Raw genomic sequence first — 18,841 nt, forward strand, 5'->3', positions numbered from 1 at the left:
GGGGGGGGAGCATAAGTAATTATGTCCTTAGATCAATTTATGCTTCAACTCATACATATGCACACACAGACACAGCCCTACAACCTTACAGGGGCTGGGGGATGCAAAGCGCTCTAACCTGCGTTTAAAATTCAGAGGGCTCCACTCCTTGCACGATCAGGCCTTCAGAAACTCAACTGGATTCCTTGTACTTGTTCCGTCTCCTGGAAAACGTACCTTTACCGAACCCTTCAAAAGAATTCAGTTCTGTGCACACGGACACCGGCACAAACAAGACCAATTTTAATAAACCTTTTACCAGCAAAGGATGGGACCATGTCATTGTGATTCGAAACCCACAGACCACACGTCTACAAGCAAACGGCAAGGTTTCTAGCCTGTGTTGAGAACAGCCTAACCCTGTGATCTAGCTGAAGAATGAGAACATGCGTGCCTTCGGGTATGCTGCTTTAGCGTGTGGGCACAGCGTGGGAGCTGCGCCAGGGAGCACCGGCAGCCAGCGGTGTGAAATCGGAGCAGACCCCAACCCGGGTCCCCCCCCCCTAACGTTCCCTGCTGATCCTGCATCAGCTGCAGCACCCGGCATGGGCACATGGATAGGTGGCTTGGCAAGGTCAGCGATTCAATACCTACAACATCTCAAACCTGAAAAACGACAAATTACGCGAGTCTGATTTCGAGTTTTTCCTCTGCCTATGCAAGAAAGGATAGAATATATCAAATTGGCAAACTTTTCCTTTTTGCCCTTCTTTTGTTTGCGTGGTTTTGTCCAATTTGCATACCGTCCAAGTTCTCCAGGCTCTGTTCTTTTTTTGTTACAGACCGACTTCAATCAAACCCTAGATCTAAAAGTCCCCAAACAACCAACAAAGAATATATTTCAGTACGTTAAATTTGAGAAGTCACAATAAGGGCTGTGGTAGAATACTGTGATATCACTCACAAAGGACCATTACTTCATTGTGAATGAAAACAGCATCTGGCACGGGGCAGGAAATAATTTACCAAAAAAGCATCCAAGCAGCACAGCAATAAAAAATAAGAATCAAATGAGTTTACAGCTACATAAGTCGTTCTCTTCGTTAAAGGTTCCTGCATTGTAAAAACGTTTCTTAAAAGTAAGGCAAGGAAAAATACTGCACATGTTAAGTCTCTTTTACGCCTTTGACTCAAAGGCTTGCCAATAGCTTTTCAACAATTGCGTGATTCACTATTGAGTATTCCGTCGTGAAAGAAGCCTGCATTCTCTATGGTAGAGGGCTCTCTCATTCATTTTTATTTTGTATTTATGTTATGGACCAATATGTCAGCTGTTAAAGAAAACCTGGTGGAAGACTGAAAGGGGATAATCCCCCCCCCCCCCCCCCCAGGCATTACAGAAATACCAAATTGCCTTTTAGTCTTAACTACACCTTGAATATGTTTTTGTTGTGTTGCGGTTGCTCAATATTAAAGGAAATAGCATATCATAAAATATTTTCCCTGCAGTTTCTGCAACCACTCTTAAGAGGAAGTGAATGGGTCAAATCAAGACTAGGTAAGGGCCAAATGTGGGAAAGAAAAAATTGAAACAAGCAGGTTTCTTAGAAGTTTTGCAGGGAATTAGTGAGGAGAGGGCAGAGGAGGGGAGCCAGGCTCTGGAATTCATTACAAATATTATCACAGAAGGAGATGCCTCATTACAACTTTCTGCATTTGAGGAGGACCACAAGGATGGGAAGTGGCTCATCCAACTTGTTAGGGTATTGTTGGATGAAACACAACTCACCAGGGAGATTAATTCCACTTTATCAGACTGATCCAAGCAGTGTAAAATGACTTAAGTGTGTTCCTATCCTTTGCCTTCCCAAACACCTCAGCAATTAAAATAACAACTTTCAAGACAATCTTATCATGGTGGCAAAAAACACACCTGACTGTAGGAAGTGGCTATATACCGGATGGGCGTGCATCTGGCAAGTCTCAAAATTACTCCAAACTTGCTTTAAGAAATGCCTTTGCTATTACTGCTGTCTTCTGTTATTCAGGCAAACTCACTAAGCAGCAAATTTCAGAGCACTTTGAAAATCAGTGGTCAAATTCTGGGATCATTTGATAAATCTTATAGCCCAGATCCCACCTGAGCTCCCGATGTAGTTAGCGTATTAGCTTTAAAGACAGTCTTCCCAGGCAAATGGATTTTAGAGCACTGGAAAATATCAATTCTACTCTGACAGCAAAACTCTTGCAACAGATCTCCAGAAGGGTGCCTGCAAAATTAAGGCAGAGCGAACCTAACATGATGCAGGACACACAAGCGCTCTCAGCTGGAACTACAGCAAATATTTTACTGTGAACTGCAGCCTCACGCTCAGGCAAGCAAATCCTGAATTTTTCCACTGTATGCAGGCCAAGGTTACGAGAGTTTAAAGCAACAGCTGAACAATTCTGTAATAACAGAGAAATGCTAAGTACTGCCCTAACTGTGTTGGAAAGAATGCTCTCACCTTACTGTGTAAATCCACTGCTTTGAAGAAAATGCCTCAGTTTTGGGTCAGGTTGGCCAGGTGCCTGGGCACACCTGGAACACAGAATGTTTGGGTGCACCTGAATAACATCACATGAGCTTTGCCAATGAAGATTATCTCCTGCAAAAAAAGAAAGAAAAATTAAAAAAAGGGTGGGTAGCAATAATGAGACTGGCTTAAAATAATTGGGTTACATCCTGTTTACTAAAAGATTTTGGGGAAGCAGACTGATGTGCTATGTCTTCCTAGCCTACAGTATCTATGTCCTTCCTCCAGTGTCATCTGTCTGAAGCACAGCAGAGGATCTGCCAGAATTCCCTGCTCTGGGCAGCTCTGCTTTCCTCCTCTGAGCAACAAATGTTCATGTTTTTCCCGTCTGGCGGGCAGCAGGATTTTTTTCATTTGTAGCCACCTGCACCAGGGCAGAGGCTGCAGTTTCAACCTTAATGGCTGTCTCAAATGATACCATTTTCTTTTTGTCAGCTTTAGAGGTAAGGCAGCATTACACTCACTGACAAATCTTGGCACTTGCTATTATACATTTACTCCATCTGATGCCTACTGTTCTCCTAAGACACCAGTTTTCAAAGGCATTCAGGTATCTGCTTATAGCGTGGGTGGAATATACTTAACTTTCAAACTCAATTTAGCTTCAAAACATCCCCTCCTTTAAACTAATCAGTCACTAAAGTAAACACTTCGACTGAGACAACTATCTTCTTGAAGGACGTATTCAACTGCAAAGATCTGCTCTGCAAAAATATTTGGAATGCAATCCAGAATGACACCCCAATCAATACAGCCCTGCTCACTGCTGGGGTCAGGTACCCAACCAGGGCACCGCAGCCTCCCGTGCCAAGCGTGTTAGCAGCAGGACACCACCACCACCACTGTTAAAAACACGGGGTCTTTTTTTCCAACTGAAATATAAAATGCCAAAACCCCATGAGATTTCCGCAGTTTCCTTCACAAATGTCTAACTTTATAGTTGCTATGAAAGAAGACTGAGGAAAAGCTTTGAAATATGGTAAACAAGGACTCAAACCTCAGGAAAGAAAGCACATAATCTCCACCAAAATTTTAAGTTATTTGGTTTTGAACCAGACCCAGAGGCTCTTGACAAACAGAGGAAAATTGCAAACATTATATTTAAGACACAAGTCAAAGAAAAACTTAAACAAAAAAGGTGACAACAAAATTTTGTCTAAAGCAGGCAACTGTAGGAACCAAGCTGTATTTGCAGTACACAGGCAGCAACACAGCACCCTGCTGTGGCCACTAATAAATCTGACTGATCCCAAGAAGCTTCACCTGGGACCTCTGCTCACCTGCCCAGATGCTCTATTCCAGCGGAGCCCTGGAACCTCATGCTTGAGTGATCCTAGAGGAGCATGGGGCTTCAGCTGGAGGGCGGTTGTACCTGGCCATGGGCTTCTAACACCACTTTACAGCTTGATCTTGAACCTTACTGTCATGGACTTAGTAAGCAATTACTGGCTTTTGCCTAATCCTGATTGTCTTTGCTAGACTGCATCATGACCTGCAGATTTAATTCCCGTCTAGACCTCAGACCTGTTTGATGACCTGGATTTTTACGTGACCCTGACTGCTATCTCCAGATAACTCTTACTCATCTTCTCTAGGCTAAATAATGAGAGTGTAGTTGGTGAGTACTCTCACAAACTGGGAGATCCAGGTGCATGGATAGGGGACTTCCTAGGACAAGTTTTCTTACCCCTTACAAACTTGATTAGGGCTTCTAAAGCTGTTATAGAAAATGTATTGTTTAAGATGAAAAATTCTTTTTAAAAGTCTTGTTGCTCCACTACAGCAGAAGGACTAGTAAGACAGATGGGGGAATAAGGAATGTGTTATACAGGAGAAGGTGAAAGAAATGTGGCTTGCATAGTCTAACAAAATAAACTTCTGGAGAGGATATGATTGCTGTCTATAAATACATCAAGAGAGTAAACACTGGGGAGAGAAAAAAGTCCCATATTTAAACTGCATAAAAACGTTGGCACAGGAACAAATAAGTAGAGATGGGCCTTGGAAAAACCTGATCTTCAGTGATGTTTTTAGTCTCTTGTTCAAGGCTGCAGGAACAAAAGTCTCTCTCGTAAGTGAAAACCTGCTTAAGTTAATAGCAGTGCCTGTGACGGAGAGGGCTCTGTGTCTTGGAAAGCCCCCTGCCAGCTTCTACGTCCCCAAGAAGGTCGGATTTCTTACATCTCTGAAGTCTGGCAAGGGAGGAAGACTGACCAGCTGATTGAGAAATATAGAAAAATAATAGTTTTTGCAGCTAGGGGACTTATTTTTTGCTGTTTTATTAAAAGCCTGGATAAACAGTGTATGGCTTTCATGTGAAATAAAGTAGATCCTATACTATGATTTATTTTTAAACATGTGCCTGCTCTCTAAACATCTATTGTAAGTTATCACCAAACTTTTTTCCATGTTGCTTTTCTCTATCTACTGAGTGTACCCAGAAGCAGGAGGCCTATCTGTGAAGATCCCCTCTTTCCCAACAGAGGCTGGTAAGACTGACTCTACCATCTCATCATCGCTTTTTTGAAAACAGCAATCAAAGGGATGTGTATTAACAAGTCCTTTCCCAGGGCTGCAGACATGGAAATTTTCTAGCAAAAGGAAAAGGCCTTTAAATCCTGTAAATGTTTATGATGACTTTTTAAAAGACTTCATTATAATGTCTAGATGCAGGACTAATTTTAATAGAGAATATTCAACTTTCTAGCAAACTCAGAAATCTCAGAACGCATTGTTAATAGTATTCTGAGTCACTCCAGCTTGCCTAATGCAGAGGAAACCCAAAGAGCCTCTGTGTTTACCCTGCAGTTGATGCACAAATTGTTTCCTACTAATGACAATGCTTCTACATAACCAGAAGTGGGTAGTGGTGCCACCTGAACTCGGGTGAAACATTGACCAAAACAAATTTGGTACTTTCAGTTAAGTATTGTAAGGCTAATTGTAGATATCTTTCCCTGGGAAGAGCCGCACGTACTGAATGAACAGTAATCCCAGATGAAGAAGCGGTTGACCTGGATTTGAAGTTGAACTACACCTGTCCAGTGTGGATTTCTGGGAGATGTTCCAAGAGTTAAGAAGTCTTGCAATGCGAAGAGCAACTCTGCTGCACTGGTGTTCCTGTACTTGCCATAGCCTGTGAGCCAGGGCATTTACTGGTACCACTGCCACCCAGCTGCTTTGCTTAAGGGTCAGGGCTCCACAGTAGCAGCTGTGCACAAGTAGAATGAAAAATATTTTTCTCGCCCTGGAAAAGCTTGCAAAGAGGCAGGTTACATCAAAACTTGTGGAATGCTAAACTCTCTCGGTTGATTTCTATCTTCCCCCTAAACCCAAAGATCTCGAGACACCACCAGAAGCAGCAGTAGCAACCTTAATAAATACTGTTATAATGGAGTCAGGGAGATACTGGTGTGTGAGTGGCAAAGTATTTTCCCTGCAGGCATTTTTGCAGCCAGAACTTGCATTTCCCATCCCTATACCACAGCACGCTTTGCTAAATGGGTTTTCCTAGTGAACTGAAAAGCTCCCTCTTCCTAAGACTGGATGCACCCAGTAAAGACTGGTGTGTTTGTGTGTGTGTGATGTGAATTGTTTCCTTACTTATCACTGTGCCTGCTGCCTGTGTTTCTTAGGGAAATATCAGGGGGAAAAATGCTATTTGGGTGGGTACAGATCAGGCAAAAGGGTAGCCAATAGTGAATGCATGTGATGAAATACTTCCCCTAATAGTATGTTTTTCATTTAGTTTGAAGTAAAATCACTTTAAAATTTTTGAGATGATCAGGTAGATGCTATTAAAACACACTAACTACCAAACTTCTTTTAGTCAAACCCTTCCTTGCAGTATAAGGGGATTAATTCAGCTTGCTTAGGGGGGAAAAATCCCCAAACAACTATTCTTTTTTTTGGGGGTGGTGGTGGTGGTGGTGGTGGTGGTGTAGGGAATGACCTTGTGAACCAAAACAGGCTAACTTTGTTGTATTTGCAATGTGTTTTATGTGAGGCCACTTTAATTAAATGTATTGTGGCTTGCTCTAAACCAGTAAACTCTATCAATACCTTCACCATGTTTTGTATTCTCCATGCAGGATGCAAAGTAATTACATTTCAGTTGCATTATTATTTAGCAGGTTCTAACAGAAACACAAAGAGAGCTGAAGTTTTTCCATCTTCTAGATTGGTGTGTTAAATCACGGCCAGCTGCTGACTTGCACAAGGGAAGCTTGATGGGTACCACAATGCATAGCCCAATTCTGTGCACAGTTTAATTTGGAAATCTAGGCGCAAGTACCTATTTATCATGCACAAATGTAGTCCAGGAGGTCAACAGGGCCAGCGAGGCATAGTCTGCTCCTATAACTCAAATGAGTTTATGGCACTGGAGCATTTTTCTTTGTCATGCTTTAATCTACATGCTTCTCAAAATGGGATCATGTCACGAAGAAAAATCAAGTAACCCCAACAAAAGCAGAAACAAAGAAGTATAGATGGGAAAAAGGACAGAACAGCTTCCTAGGATGTCTGAAAGAGGGTTGGTGAGCAGCTTTCAGGGACTGCGGTCCAGGTGTGGGGAGGCTTGTTTTTAAGGCAAAGACCTGAGACAGTGGTTTTACTAGGTGAAGAAAAGGGACAAAGAGGTTCAGGTGAAGGAGTTAGGTCAAGAAGATGCTCACAAGTTAAATGGGGTATGGTTTTCCATCTGGAATGGGGGAGAAAAGGGTTCTTGCCAGGAGGATGCCAGTACAAGTTGATGTGGGAGATGGCGCGGCAGCCTGGAAAAATGAGCCTTGTCGTGGCCACAGGGAAGAGGCAAGACAGGACAGATGCAGCAGAAGCAGTGCTGAAACAGCAGTATACAAATGAGGTGATGCAGAGATGGAGATATGGATCTGATGATCCAGGAGCTGAGGGGAGGAAAAGGAGCATTTGATGAAGGGTTACAGTGCTGTTCCAGACAATCTAAGTGAATGGGGAAATTATTTTATGTGGTTTATTTGAACGATGAAAATTAGAAATAAATTAACCTAACGAGAAAGCTTCTCTCTCTGACAGCCTGAGGCTATTGGAACAACAAAGCTTGTGCTGGAGCATCAGAAACAACACATTAAATGTGAGAAATACAATGGGCATTACATCACATTCCAGATACTGCAGATGATGAATCAGACCAGCATGCTTTTTCCGCATCTGGCAGCTTGTTGCATCCACTGAATTGGTCTTTCCAAACTAAAAGAGGGGGGAAAACCCTCCCAAACCTGTGGAATAACTTTCAGAATATGACCCACGTACCACGAAAGCACAGCCCTGAGGTCCCGCGCTGTTTTGTGCCCAGTTGTAGAGCTATATGTAACATAGCTGTATGAAACGACGGCACAACAGCGTGTTTGTGTCGCAGCCAGTAAGCCTTCAAAATGTTAAGGAGACTCTCAGAAATCCCAAATAAAAATACAACACTGAAAAGTTTAATTTTTTTTTTATAGTAATACATATAGCTGTTCAGACTTAGAAGAAATAAAGCAGTTTTGATCCTATGTATTTCCTTGTGCTATTCATCATCGTTATGTTTCAGTGTGCTATAAAGAAATTGACACTGTGTTTATAGGCTAGAGCAATAAATTGACTTTATAGCTCTCACAATTCAAATTAAGAGAACTGCCCAAAGGAGTAACAAGAATGTTGTGGAGGGGGTGGGGGGAAACCCCAAATTAACAGACTTTTCTAACTGGTAACTAATTGCGCTCACTTCAGTTTTAGAATCCTTTCTTATGGAACATTTTAAGCTCAAGTTCTAAGTGCAAGTTATAAAATTTGCATCTCTGGTGGTTTTGTTGGTTTGTTGTGTTGTGGTTTGTTTTTTTTTCAAATCTTGATTGCTCACGGAAGGGATGGGTCAGTACAATGGGATGATTTCAATATAGACCTGCACCCCTTAAATTTAAAGGACTAGATAAGGCTTTAAAGGCAGACCTGGGGGACAAGTACGTTTAACTGCATCGAGGTCTGACCCTCTCACTGTTCTCCTAGGGCAGAGAATGTGCAGAAGTGATTTTTGTAAAAGCAATGATTCATTTTTTGACCAAAATTTACCCTTCCTCTGTTGCTGGGGTTTGGGTCCCTTGGCTGCAGCAGCCCACTGCAGGATCCGCAGCTGCCTGTGTATTTCGTACGTGCACGCAGGTGGTGCGTGAAGCCATCTGGAATAAACTTCAGCGGTTCTAAACACAGAGATTGTCTTATTTAAAAAATAGCTACTGAACTACTAGACCAAATGGCTTTCTGAGCGTATGCTGATGTCAAGCAAGGCATAAGAAAAGCAGTATTTTTCCGTGCCACCATAATACAAACACCTCTTTACGATGAGCAGCAACAGAAGTACGGCAATAACCCCGCTGGAATGGCCAATTAGTTACATTTCTGAACAATAGTAATTATTATCCATCCCTGAGCTGACATTTAGGACTTGGACACATATACCATGGGAAAAAAAAAGGAATGCCAGCGGCAGCCTGGGTCCCTTTTGGCAGCAGGAGCCCTTTTGGGGGCATTTCCTCGTGGGCTGCCCCTCTACAGATGTTAATAGCTCTCACTTCAGCTTTTAATTTATAAGAATATAAGTAATATTACAGTGAAACCCGCTGGATTATTATTTTTGACACAATTTCAGATAATTATGCTCCAAGGGGTGGGCAGGGAGGGCTGCAGAGCATCACGGCTGAAGCCCACGAGAGATCTCAGGCTCAGCTCCGTCTCCAGCAGGGAGGGGGAGATGGACCCTGCCCTCCCTGCCGTGTAAAAGAGGGGTCCCGCCCGGCCGCCCTCCCGCCCCGATAAATCAGTGCCCATCACCCGGCGCCCGCCCCCGCGCTCCTCCCCGCCAGCAGGGGGCGCCCCGCCCCGCCCTCCCCCGCCCTCCCAGCAGGGGGCGCTGCTAGCGTCCCCCACACCTCCTCCCCCAGCAGGGGGCGGAGCGCCGCGATAAGAGGCGAGCTCTGATTGGTGGCAAGGCCCCCGGCGGAGCGGAGCAGGGATGAGAGAGGCGCTCTGATTGGTCGAAGGCACCAGGGGGGGGGAGTAAAGGCCCGGGCAGGGGTCCCCCCCCCCTCCCCTCCCCGTGGATCGGGGTCCCCCCCCTTGCTCCCCGGGCCCTGACCTGGCCGCCTCCGAGTCTTTTCTGGAGGACTTTTGGGCCCCAGCTTCGCAGGCGGAGGCGTTTCAGCCAATCAGCGTGCGTCGCCGCGGCCTGTTGCCAGGCAGATTATGGTAATGAGGTCGGGCGGCCGCCCCCCCTCCCGCTCTGCAGCTACCATTGTGAGGTGAGGACAGGTGGGGGGGTTTGGGGCCGCAGCGGGGCCGGCGGCAGCGGCCGGGACGCGGCACCCGCACGGGACCCCCTCAGGTAACGCGATGGGACGGTCCGGGAGGGAAGCCCGATCCGGGGGCGCCGCGGGGACCCGCCGGGGGTTTTGGACTTGTTGTTTTAGTCGCACCCAAGATGGCGCCCGGAGCTGGCGGCTCCTTGGCGCTGAGGCCGGGATAAACCGTTCGCTCCCGCGAGTGGGGGGGGGGGGGAGTAGGGCGCAGTCATTCCCCTCACCCCCCCGCGGGAGAGGTACAGTCCGCTTCCCCCCCCTACCCGCCCCAGCCGGGATCCCCCACCCGCCCCGGACAGAGGGAGAAGGGCTGCCCCCACCCCTGTTCCCCCCCTCCCTGGATGGTACAGTCCGGACCCCAGCACCTCAGTGGCGGGGGGGTGCTGGAGCCATCTTGTCCCCGTCCCGTCCCCCGTCCCCAGCACTGAGGGGGGGGCCCTCGCCCCCCACCACTACTCTGGGCCGTTCGCTCCCCTCCCCTGTGGTTAGACCAGCGCCCCTACCCTCGGCTGCCGGGCCGTCCCCTCTCCTCTGCCCGCCCGGCGCGACCTCTCGCCGCCATCCCCGTCCCCCCCAGGGCCGGAGTGGTTGGGGCGGACTGACCGCCGGGCGCCCTCATGGGGGGCTGATGCCGCCTTCCCGGGGCAGGGGGGGCCGCCGTGCTGCCTCACACCGGGGAGCGCTGGCGGGCAGCGGGCGGGTGGGGGGCACCTGCGCCTCCTGATTGGCCGCGTGCCTCGCGCCCCTGCCTCCCATTGGTCTAGTTAGGGGAGGGGGCGTTGCACCCCCTCCTCGGATTGGCTGGTGGTGGTGGCAGCTATGGGGAGCGGGGGTATATAAGGGGGAGGGGGTAGGGGCGGCTGGCTGGCTTGAGGGGAGTTGTGGGGTGGTGGTTGTTGAGGGGTCCCTCCTTGGGGGAGGGTGGTACCTGGGGGCATTTTCGGTGGTCCCAGCAGGGAAAGGCTCCGGTGTGGAGGGAAGGCAGCACTTTCGCCACCACCCTGAGGTGCCAGTTTGGGGCTTGCATGGCTGGGCTCATCCAGGGGCCAGGCTGGTGGGTGCGGGCCTTGTGTTGGCTCCCACCACCTGAGGTGGCTCCATCCATCTTGGGTCTGAAGGAAGGGGTGAGGCCCAGTCTTCTGTGAGTGGGAGTTGTGGTGTTTGCCACTGCTCTGCTAGTGTGGGGCCTTTGGGCAGTGGTTGCAGCTGCTAAATGCACCCGTTCTTGTCGTCTGGAATATGGTTATGGCATGTGGCAGTTTGATCTTGGGGATCTCTTGTTGCCTAGGTGTTGGTGTTGAGTTGCCATGTCCCTCCCCCTGTGCTACGGTGGCATTAAAGGGTTGTTAAGGGAGCTTGTTATGCTGGAATGGAAACATAAAATCCTGTGACTTTGTCTTTCAAAACTACTGATCCTAAAGAGACAACTCTCCCTTTATAGGGTTACCTTGCTCAAGGCGTTTCAAGCTATGCACAGTCACCTGTTACTTCAGCTATTTGCTGCAGACCCTCAGAAGGGGTCCTGCGGGGGTCTGTAGGTGAGAGTTAAAAACCTGATTTAGGTGCCTGAGCTTCAAAGTCCTGAGAGTGAAGGGACAGTGTTTGCAATGTGCTTCTTGGTGTCTGCACACTAGCCCATCCAGTGTGTTACTGATCTATTTGTGGTCCTTACAGGCCTTTTAAAGGATGAGCAAGCACGAAGCTGGGTGTCTGTGAGGTGCCTATCAGTGTTTCTCCCTCAGAATTTCAATGGGAATAGAGACTATACTGAACTGCTTTCTGCTTTCTATCTTTAATAATTCATCCCCCCCTTTAATTGGTTAAGTTAGAAGCTGAATTGCTAATGAATCATCAACTGATTTTGCAAGAGGGTTCTTTGCATCTTCTGTGGAAACACAATAATAGGCAGTTTTAAGCCTTCTAATGCCTTCATTTCGGGGGGGGGGGGGGGGGGGGACGGACGACGGACCTAACCACACAAGAGGGTGTATTTCTCTAGTCAGTCCTTAAATGGAGAACTTACCTCCTGAGTTGCGATGCTTTTTGGCACTTTGCTATATGCACGCTTCTCTTGTGTGTTAGGTGCCTAAAACAAAGACAGCTTTACTACCTTGATTATAGGATGAGATATTGGTGTAATTGTTATTATTTTTATCTGATGGAATAATTGACAACTTGTTATTAGAGAGAAATGGGTATGTGGTGTTGCTTTCTCTGCTCTGCTACTAACCTGCAAAGAAAATCCCTGGATGAACTCTCTTATGGTAATTTGCTCTGCAGTCAGCAGCTACTTCGAGTGTGTTTCTGACCACCTGCAGCTGCTGTCAGCTGTGTAAACTGAATTTTAATTGACTTATAAGTGTAGCTAATTATGGGGGCTGTTTTAGTATTGTGAGTTTTGTTTTGACTTAAACATGAGATTGGGTCTATTTATCACTTTTATTTCATGCTAGTAGAACACAGAGAAAGAGAAGGTGTGTTTTAGCCCTTAACTGGCAGTGTGTGTTAAGTCCCCACCTGTTTTAATGCACGGATAGCCTGATTTGTGTTCTCTACTTCAAAGAAACAGCTGTTCTGAAAAAGACAAGTTTGGTGGCTGGGTTTTTTTATGTGCAGAAACAAGGTAGTTTTGTCTTTCAAAGAGCTTAAAGTGGAGGAGTGATTTAATTCAGAGGAGAAGAGATGCAGGGAGGTTAGAAAGAGAGGGAGGGAGGGAAGAAGCAGCACCATCAACTTGTAGGAAAGGGAACAACCTCCTCTTCTGACAGTAGCTTGGGGAAGAGTTTCCTGAGCAGGAGAAGGGATAGGAGACAAAAAAGATGGCAAGTGGAAGCCGCAGGGGAACTGAGCGATGTGGTGGGTTTGGTACAGTTTTGTTTTCTTTCAGTAAAACCTAAGAGCGCATAAAACCTTGAAGGTTGCATATGCAGCACCATAGCACAGGTTTTGATACAGACCTTTTATTTTCCTTGTTTGTTATGTTGTACTTCAGATACATGTTTTTCCCTGTTTTCTTGCTTTATCGGACTTCTCCCTCTATCATGTATAAAACAAATCAAATCAATGAAGTAGACAGGGTCGCTGCCTCGAGCAGCTGGAGCCTGAGAATTGCAGTGTATGATAGTAACAGATGATGATATCATGGGGAGTTCAGAGTATGAAGAATTTGGAAGAAGGCAAAGTAAAGAATGTGGTCACACATTCAGGAAGCCGAGGATGGGAGGAAGAATCTAGTTGCTGGAGTGAATATGTAGATGTTGAGCGAATGGGAAGACAAGCGACTTAAGAATATCATGTGCATATATGGAAATGTAATTAACTTGTCTCTTTGCCCACTCAGAGGGTGAAGGATGGATGCAATGAGAAAATGCCTTGTTGTGTAAGAATTGGGACTAAAGTAGGTCTCTAGCCCAACCATCCTCCTGGATGCTAATCTCTCTTCTTGGGACTCACCTGGAGTGCTTGCTTATCTCACATATTTTGTGGTAGAAACAGGCTTTCTGATACTTTGTGAGAGCAGTTGCAACAGACTGTCCGGTTGTATTGAGTTTGCGTAACAAGGTTTTGGTAGCTGGGGGGGGATACAGGGGTGGCTTCTGTGAGAAGCTGCTAGAAGCTTCCCCTGTGTCTGATAGACCAATGCCAGCCAGCTCCAAGACAGACCCACCGCTGGCCGAGGCTGAGCCCATCAGGAATGGTGGCAGCACCTCTGGGATAACAGATTTAAGAAAGGGGGAAAAAAACCCTGTGCAACTGCAGCTGGAGAGAGGAGTGAGAATGTGAGAGCAGCAGCCCTGCAGACACCCAGGTCAGTGCAGGAGGTGCTCCAGGCATCGCAGCAGATTCCCCGGCAGCCCATGGAGGTCCATGGGGGAGCAGCCCCCCACCCGCAGCCCGAGGAGGACCCCGCGCCAGGGCAGGGGGATGCCCAAAGCCTGTGACCTGTGGGCAGCCCGCGCTGGAGCAGCTCCTGGCAGGACCTGTGGCCCCGTGGGGAGGGGAGCCCAGGCTGGGGCAGGGCTGGTGCCTGGGGGGCTGCAGCCCGTGGGAGGGACCCACGCTGGGGCAGAGCAGAGTGTGAGGAGGGGGCAGCAGGGACAGGGTGTGATGAACTGACCGCAGCCCCCTTTCTCCGCTAAGCCTGGGAAGAAGCGAGGGGGAGGGGTTTTAAGATTTGGTTTTATTTCTCATTATCTTGCTCTGATTTGATTGGTAATAAATTAAACCAGTTTCCTCAAGTCGAATCTGCTTTGCCTGCCGGTGACAGTAATTGCTGAGTGATTTCCCTGTCCTGGTCTCGACCCACGAGCCTTTTGCTCTATTTTCTCTCCCCTGTCTGGTTGAGGAGGGGGTGACAGAGCGGCTGTGGTGGGCACCCGGCATCCAGCCAGGGTCAGCCCACCACACATGCTCTCACCTTTAATGCTTGGGGACTGTCCCTTTAGGCAAAGGACTGTGATGCACGTTGGACGCAGTAGTGGAGGACTGGCCTTGAAGATCTAAGAGATCTCTTGGAGCTCATTATTGCTTTGATGATGGATGTGCCATAGGGATATAGGTAGATAGATTCCTTATGCACAATTTGAGTAAAGGGTGAGTTTGTGTTTGGCTGAGCTCTTCTATTTGTTATACGACTAAATAAATTGAAGCCATTTCTCCTTCTGTGGAAATAAATAATCCTTGCTGTCCCAGCCCTATGTATGATTTCCATTTCTAACTCACCAGTAAAACATAAATATTGGGGTTATATATTACTTGATTATTAACATTCAGCCAAAATGCACCAGAGCCAGAGTTCCTTGAAACAATATGTGCTTTTGATGGATGGCAATGCAGAGGAGGAGACGGTAGTCGTGACTCAGTCCTCAATGAGGTTAGAAACCTTCTTGCTGCAATGAAAACGTGTTCTTGCCAAGGGATCTCAGGAAATGCACCGACTCTGCCTTCTAGGCAGGCTGGGGTAATTAACTTAAGTGTGGGATATAGCTTTTTGCAGACACATGTGATATTCCTTTTGAGCATAATAAATCATTTTCATATTAAAGGCTGGAGGAAGACCTGTAGTTGTAAAACCCCCTTTCGTAACAATCTTGCTGTCCTTGCACATGGTGAAAAAGAGTGGTCAGTGAGCTCAGTACTTAAAGGATTAAGCTAATAGCCCCTGCCATTATTGCTGCAGGGAACCCCAATCTATATACAAGCCTCTTTTTACACTGGGGAGTAAATCACATTAGCTGTTTTATGCACCATTATAGTAGAGTGGATTCTCATTTGAGATACTGCAGTGGCTTTATGGCTCCCTGAGCAGGGAGGTGGACTTCTCCCCTTGCCTGGCTGTAATATTCCCCCATTCTTCTCATCCCAGAGAAGGGACAAAAGCGAATGTTTGGCAGGCACTGGTTCGGGTGCTTCCTCAGCAGAATGCCCTTAATTAGACTTGGAGTAGTTGCTGCAGATGAAGTCCCCAGAGCTTTTGTCTGTGTATCTTCTTGTGTAGTCCCAGCATTGAAAGAAATTGTCATTCCTTAATAGCAGGTATGCCAAGAAAATGTGATTACTGATGGCTTTTTTTTTTTTGGTGGTGGTTTTCTTTGAATTTCAGAGCTGAGCTTTCCTTTGAAGCACTGCGTGAGTTCACGATATTCAACTTGTGTCAAAAACTCTTATATGCCAAATACAAAATAATACGAAAGTGACCTTGCTGTTATTGGAGTTTTTTTTCTTAAAGCACTGCTCACTCCCATTCCCTAGGTGTTAGGGGTCACAGGTGCACCTATGAGGTGACATGGTGTGCGTGCTGTGATGGCTGAGGGCGAGAGGGGGGCTTCTGCTGAGGACAGTGAGGCTAATGAGGACGTTGCTGTTGGGCAGTGGATGAAGTGCTTTGCCCCTGAGCAGTGCTTTCTCATTCTCTGGAGGTGAATGCAGTGAATGGGGGAAGCTGCTGATTTAATAATAAATCTTCAGAGAAAGCACGCTGCAGGAACATGAGAGAGGGGTTAGAGCATGTCACGGTGGTCAAAAGGAGTTTTCAAGTGAGTTTTCCAAAAAGAACAACTGTTCAGACAGTGACACAAAAGGTGTCAGCAGCTGCAGAGGACAAGCTTCACCATTAATGAGATTTTTCAGATTGGATGTAAAAGGCAAAAACTAAAGAGGAAGGCCATAGGTTTCAGACACCAGCAGATCCCCAGGGGGTGCCGAGGAAGGGAAGGTAAATGAAGGGAAAGTAAATGTGAATGGCATAATGTGAATGTTTGTGAAACAAACCTGATTTGTCTTGAAGAGGGTGTTGATTTACTTGTAAATCTCAGATGAGGCAGATGGCTGGATATGATGGGTGTGCGGACACGTAGGAAAATACTCATCTTGCCCTGCTTGAGCTCTGAATCGATGCTTTCTAGTCATGGTTAGCATCAGGTTGTTCCTGCACTGATAAGCCTCACCGAGATAAGCGCCGATGTCACTTCCTAACTCTGACCGTGCTCTTCTGCCTGTGAAAAACATGGCCATGTTGCAGGGAGCTCAAGGGCAGCACCTATGGGTGCTGTTGCAGATAGAGCTCCAGCAAACACAGGTTGGAATGAGTTTATCTTCTACTGGAGTAGATATTTTAAAGTGATGGGAGCTGTGTGGGTTCTTGATTTACATTGTATCTTATATTGTGATCCATGGTATATAAATAGTGACGCGCTGTTTTCCTGTCACTGCCTTGCCACTCTGATGTACTGGAGCGTTACTGGGTTGTGGTTATACTTACTACTGTTTCAGCTTGTGCCATCACTCAGCGTGGACTGGGTGAGGCATGCCTGCTATTTTGGGGAGGAAAATGCTGTCTTCATAGTAACTGTAAATGATTTAGAATCTCAGATGTTGGTGTTGCTTCTTGCTCATGTGCGTGATGCTCCTCAGGTTATATGTAAGCATTGGGGTGGTGATAGAATTGTGGTTGGTGTGTTGGTGATGGGTCTCATAGCATGCGTGTGTGTCCCTTAGACATGGCAGCACTTCCCAGTGAGGTGCTTGCCTCTTTATTTAGTTTGTCTGAAAATGTCTGATGCCTGTGAGATACAGGGAGAAAAATCAACAATTACAAAGGATAATCTGTGGACAAATGATGCGGAGAGCAAGTGGAGACCAGTGGAGAATGTTCCCTTGCATGCTAGCTCTTTGGCAATGCTTTTGCCTCAAGTTTCATGTTTATTTCTGCAAAAGGACTAGTAAAGCTTCTGGCTAGACCTTTGAGAGAGTGTTTTCTTTAGCACTATCTCCCAAACTGGAATTGCTAACAGGCTTAGTGTGGAGGCCACGTACCCTAATGCACAACTAATTTGAAAAAATACTGTGGCTATGTGGTGAGCTGGGCATCTGCTGCTTCCTTGTGCAGTGAGACATCTCTGCTGAGAGAATACCATAGGGAAATTGTTAAAATCTCAAGGCACTGTGGCTGTCGGTGTCACAGCTGTGATGGATATTGAGAGAGGGATTTAAAGAAGAAAATAAGATCACGAAGGATAAATGAGCGAGAGCATCCTATAGAGTACTAGTGAGCAAAGTTATTTTGGTCTTTTGCTGCCATCACAGTTGGAAAAATTACTTGGGTGTTTGTATTTCCTGACAATTTTGTTGTCAGTGACTTTGGACCAGATCATGTTCCCAGCTCCCAACCTTAACTGCAGGTCTTGTTTTTTCACTGTTGGCTTTTGTACCAGCTAAATTTCAAAGCTTGCTCCTGCGTTGTGCCCTCCTTATTGCCTGGCCTTGGGATCTCTCAGGGGCATGGCCTGTCTGCTCCCGCACAGACTTCTCACTCGGTGTAGCCACGTTTCCAGGGAAACATGCTTTTCTGTGTATTTTGGTCATGATGGAAATGATGAGGATTCTCGGAGACCCAGGCTTTGGTAGGAATGCATACCGGAGGCAGATCCTACGAAGTGTTTTGAAGTACTGAAGTTGAAAGCATCAGCAAATCCTCCAGCTCCTAATATTGTCTGATTGTTATTGCTACACAATTGGCTGCGCTGAGCAGTTTTTTGTTTTTTTTTTTTTTATTTCTGTGAAGAACAGCAATAACAATACCATTTATAGAAACTGCACCACCAAGCCACTGAACTTGGCTCAGCCTTGCTTTTTTGCCCTGAGATTTGACATTAACGCTAACTTCTAGAACGATGGCAAAACTCAAAATGATAGTCTTCTGCTTTCAACTTTTTGGTACTATTTTTTCTTGCAGATATGAATCTTAATGCCCACTTTTGTCTATTGAAGACCTGTCTGAACCCTTGGGTCTCCTTTTCACTTCTGTTGTAAATTATTTGTGCCAAAGTGAGTCAGCAGGCGTGAGTCAGCATCTTCCTTGAGACCTTCAATATCTGCTTGTGTGGAAGGTCAGCCAGAAACTCTGCTACTTGTTGCACCATGTGGAATTAGCCAGAACTGTGCATGTCTCTTAATTCAATCACTGGTTAATTTAATTACATTCTTATTAACAGGATAACTATATTTTTTAAAAAAACCCATATCCTCCAAATTGAAACCTCTAGATTTTTTTTTTCTAAGTGATTAGGTAGTTGATTACACTACTGGCTATTGTTAGTGCAGTTACCTGAACTGGCTCTTGATTAATAAGGACAGTTAAGAAAAAGAGCTGTTTGGGATAAACCAGCCAAAGAATGTCAACAGGATAGGCATTTAATTTTATGTAGAAGGATTTCAGATCCTGTTACTGACATAAATGCTGTCACATTTCACACAGGCAGTTCTAGACCCTTTGGTGATGGTATATCTGATAAAATAAGTGATGGAGTTGAGTGAAAATGGTAGGGTTAGGTATGAGAAATACCTTTTAATCCTTAATAACAAGTAGCTTTGAGATAGCTGGATGAAAGGTGCTGTGTAGGGATGGAGGATATG

The 18,841-nt window shown here is 46.2% G+C and overlaps 1 protein-coding gene and 1 long non-coding RNA gene across 10 annotated transcripts in view; one reads left to right on the forward strand and one right to left on the reverse strand.

Annotated features, from left to right (window-relative positions):
• LOC308054226 lies at nucleotides 1-9,700 on the reverse strand. The gene is made up of 3 exons (XR_013924042.1): nucleotides 7,232-9,700; nucleotides 2,487-2,627; nucleotides 1-228 (listed from the first exon to the last, which is right to left on the reverse strand). It is a non-coding gene; the product is annotated as an uncharacterized lncRNA (long non-coding RNA).
• Nucleotides 9,701-9,713: 13 nt separating this feature from the next.
• The window catches only part of PRDM10 (PR/SET domain 10), a 44,900-nt gene continuing 35,772 nt past the window's right edge, over nucleotides 9,714-18,841 (forward strand). For 4 of the 9 annotated variants that reach the window (XM_080366638.1, XM_080366645.1, XM_080366643.1 and 1 more), the window contains exon 1: nucleotides 9,715-9,954. The gene's annotated coding sequence lies outside the window, so the exon portion shown is untranslated. The other 5 variants (XM_080366644.1, XM_080366640.1, XM_080366646.1 and 2 more) reach the window with 5 other exon arrangements.

The sequence above is a fragment of the Falco punctatus genome (genome assembly GCF_963210335.1).
Source record: "Falco punctatus genome assembly, chromosome: 16".
Taxonomy (NCBI): domain Eukaryota; kingdom Metazoa; phylum Chordata; class Aves; order Falconiformes; family Falconidae; genus Falco; species Falco punctatus.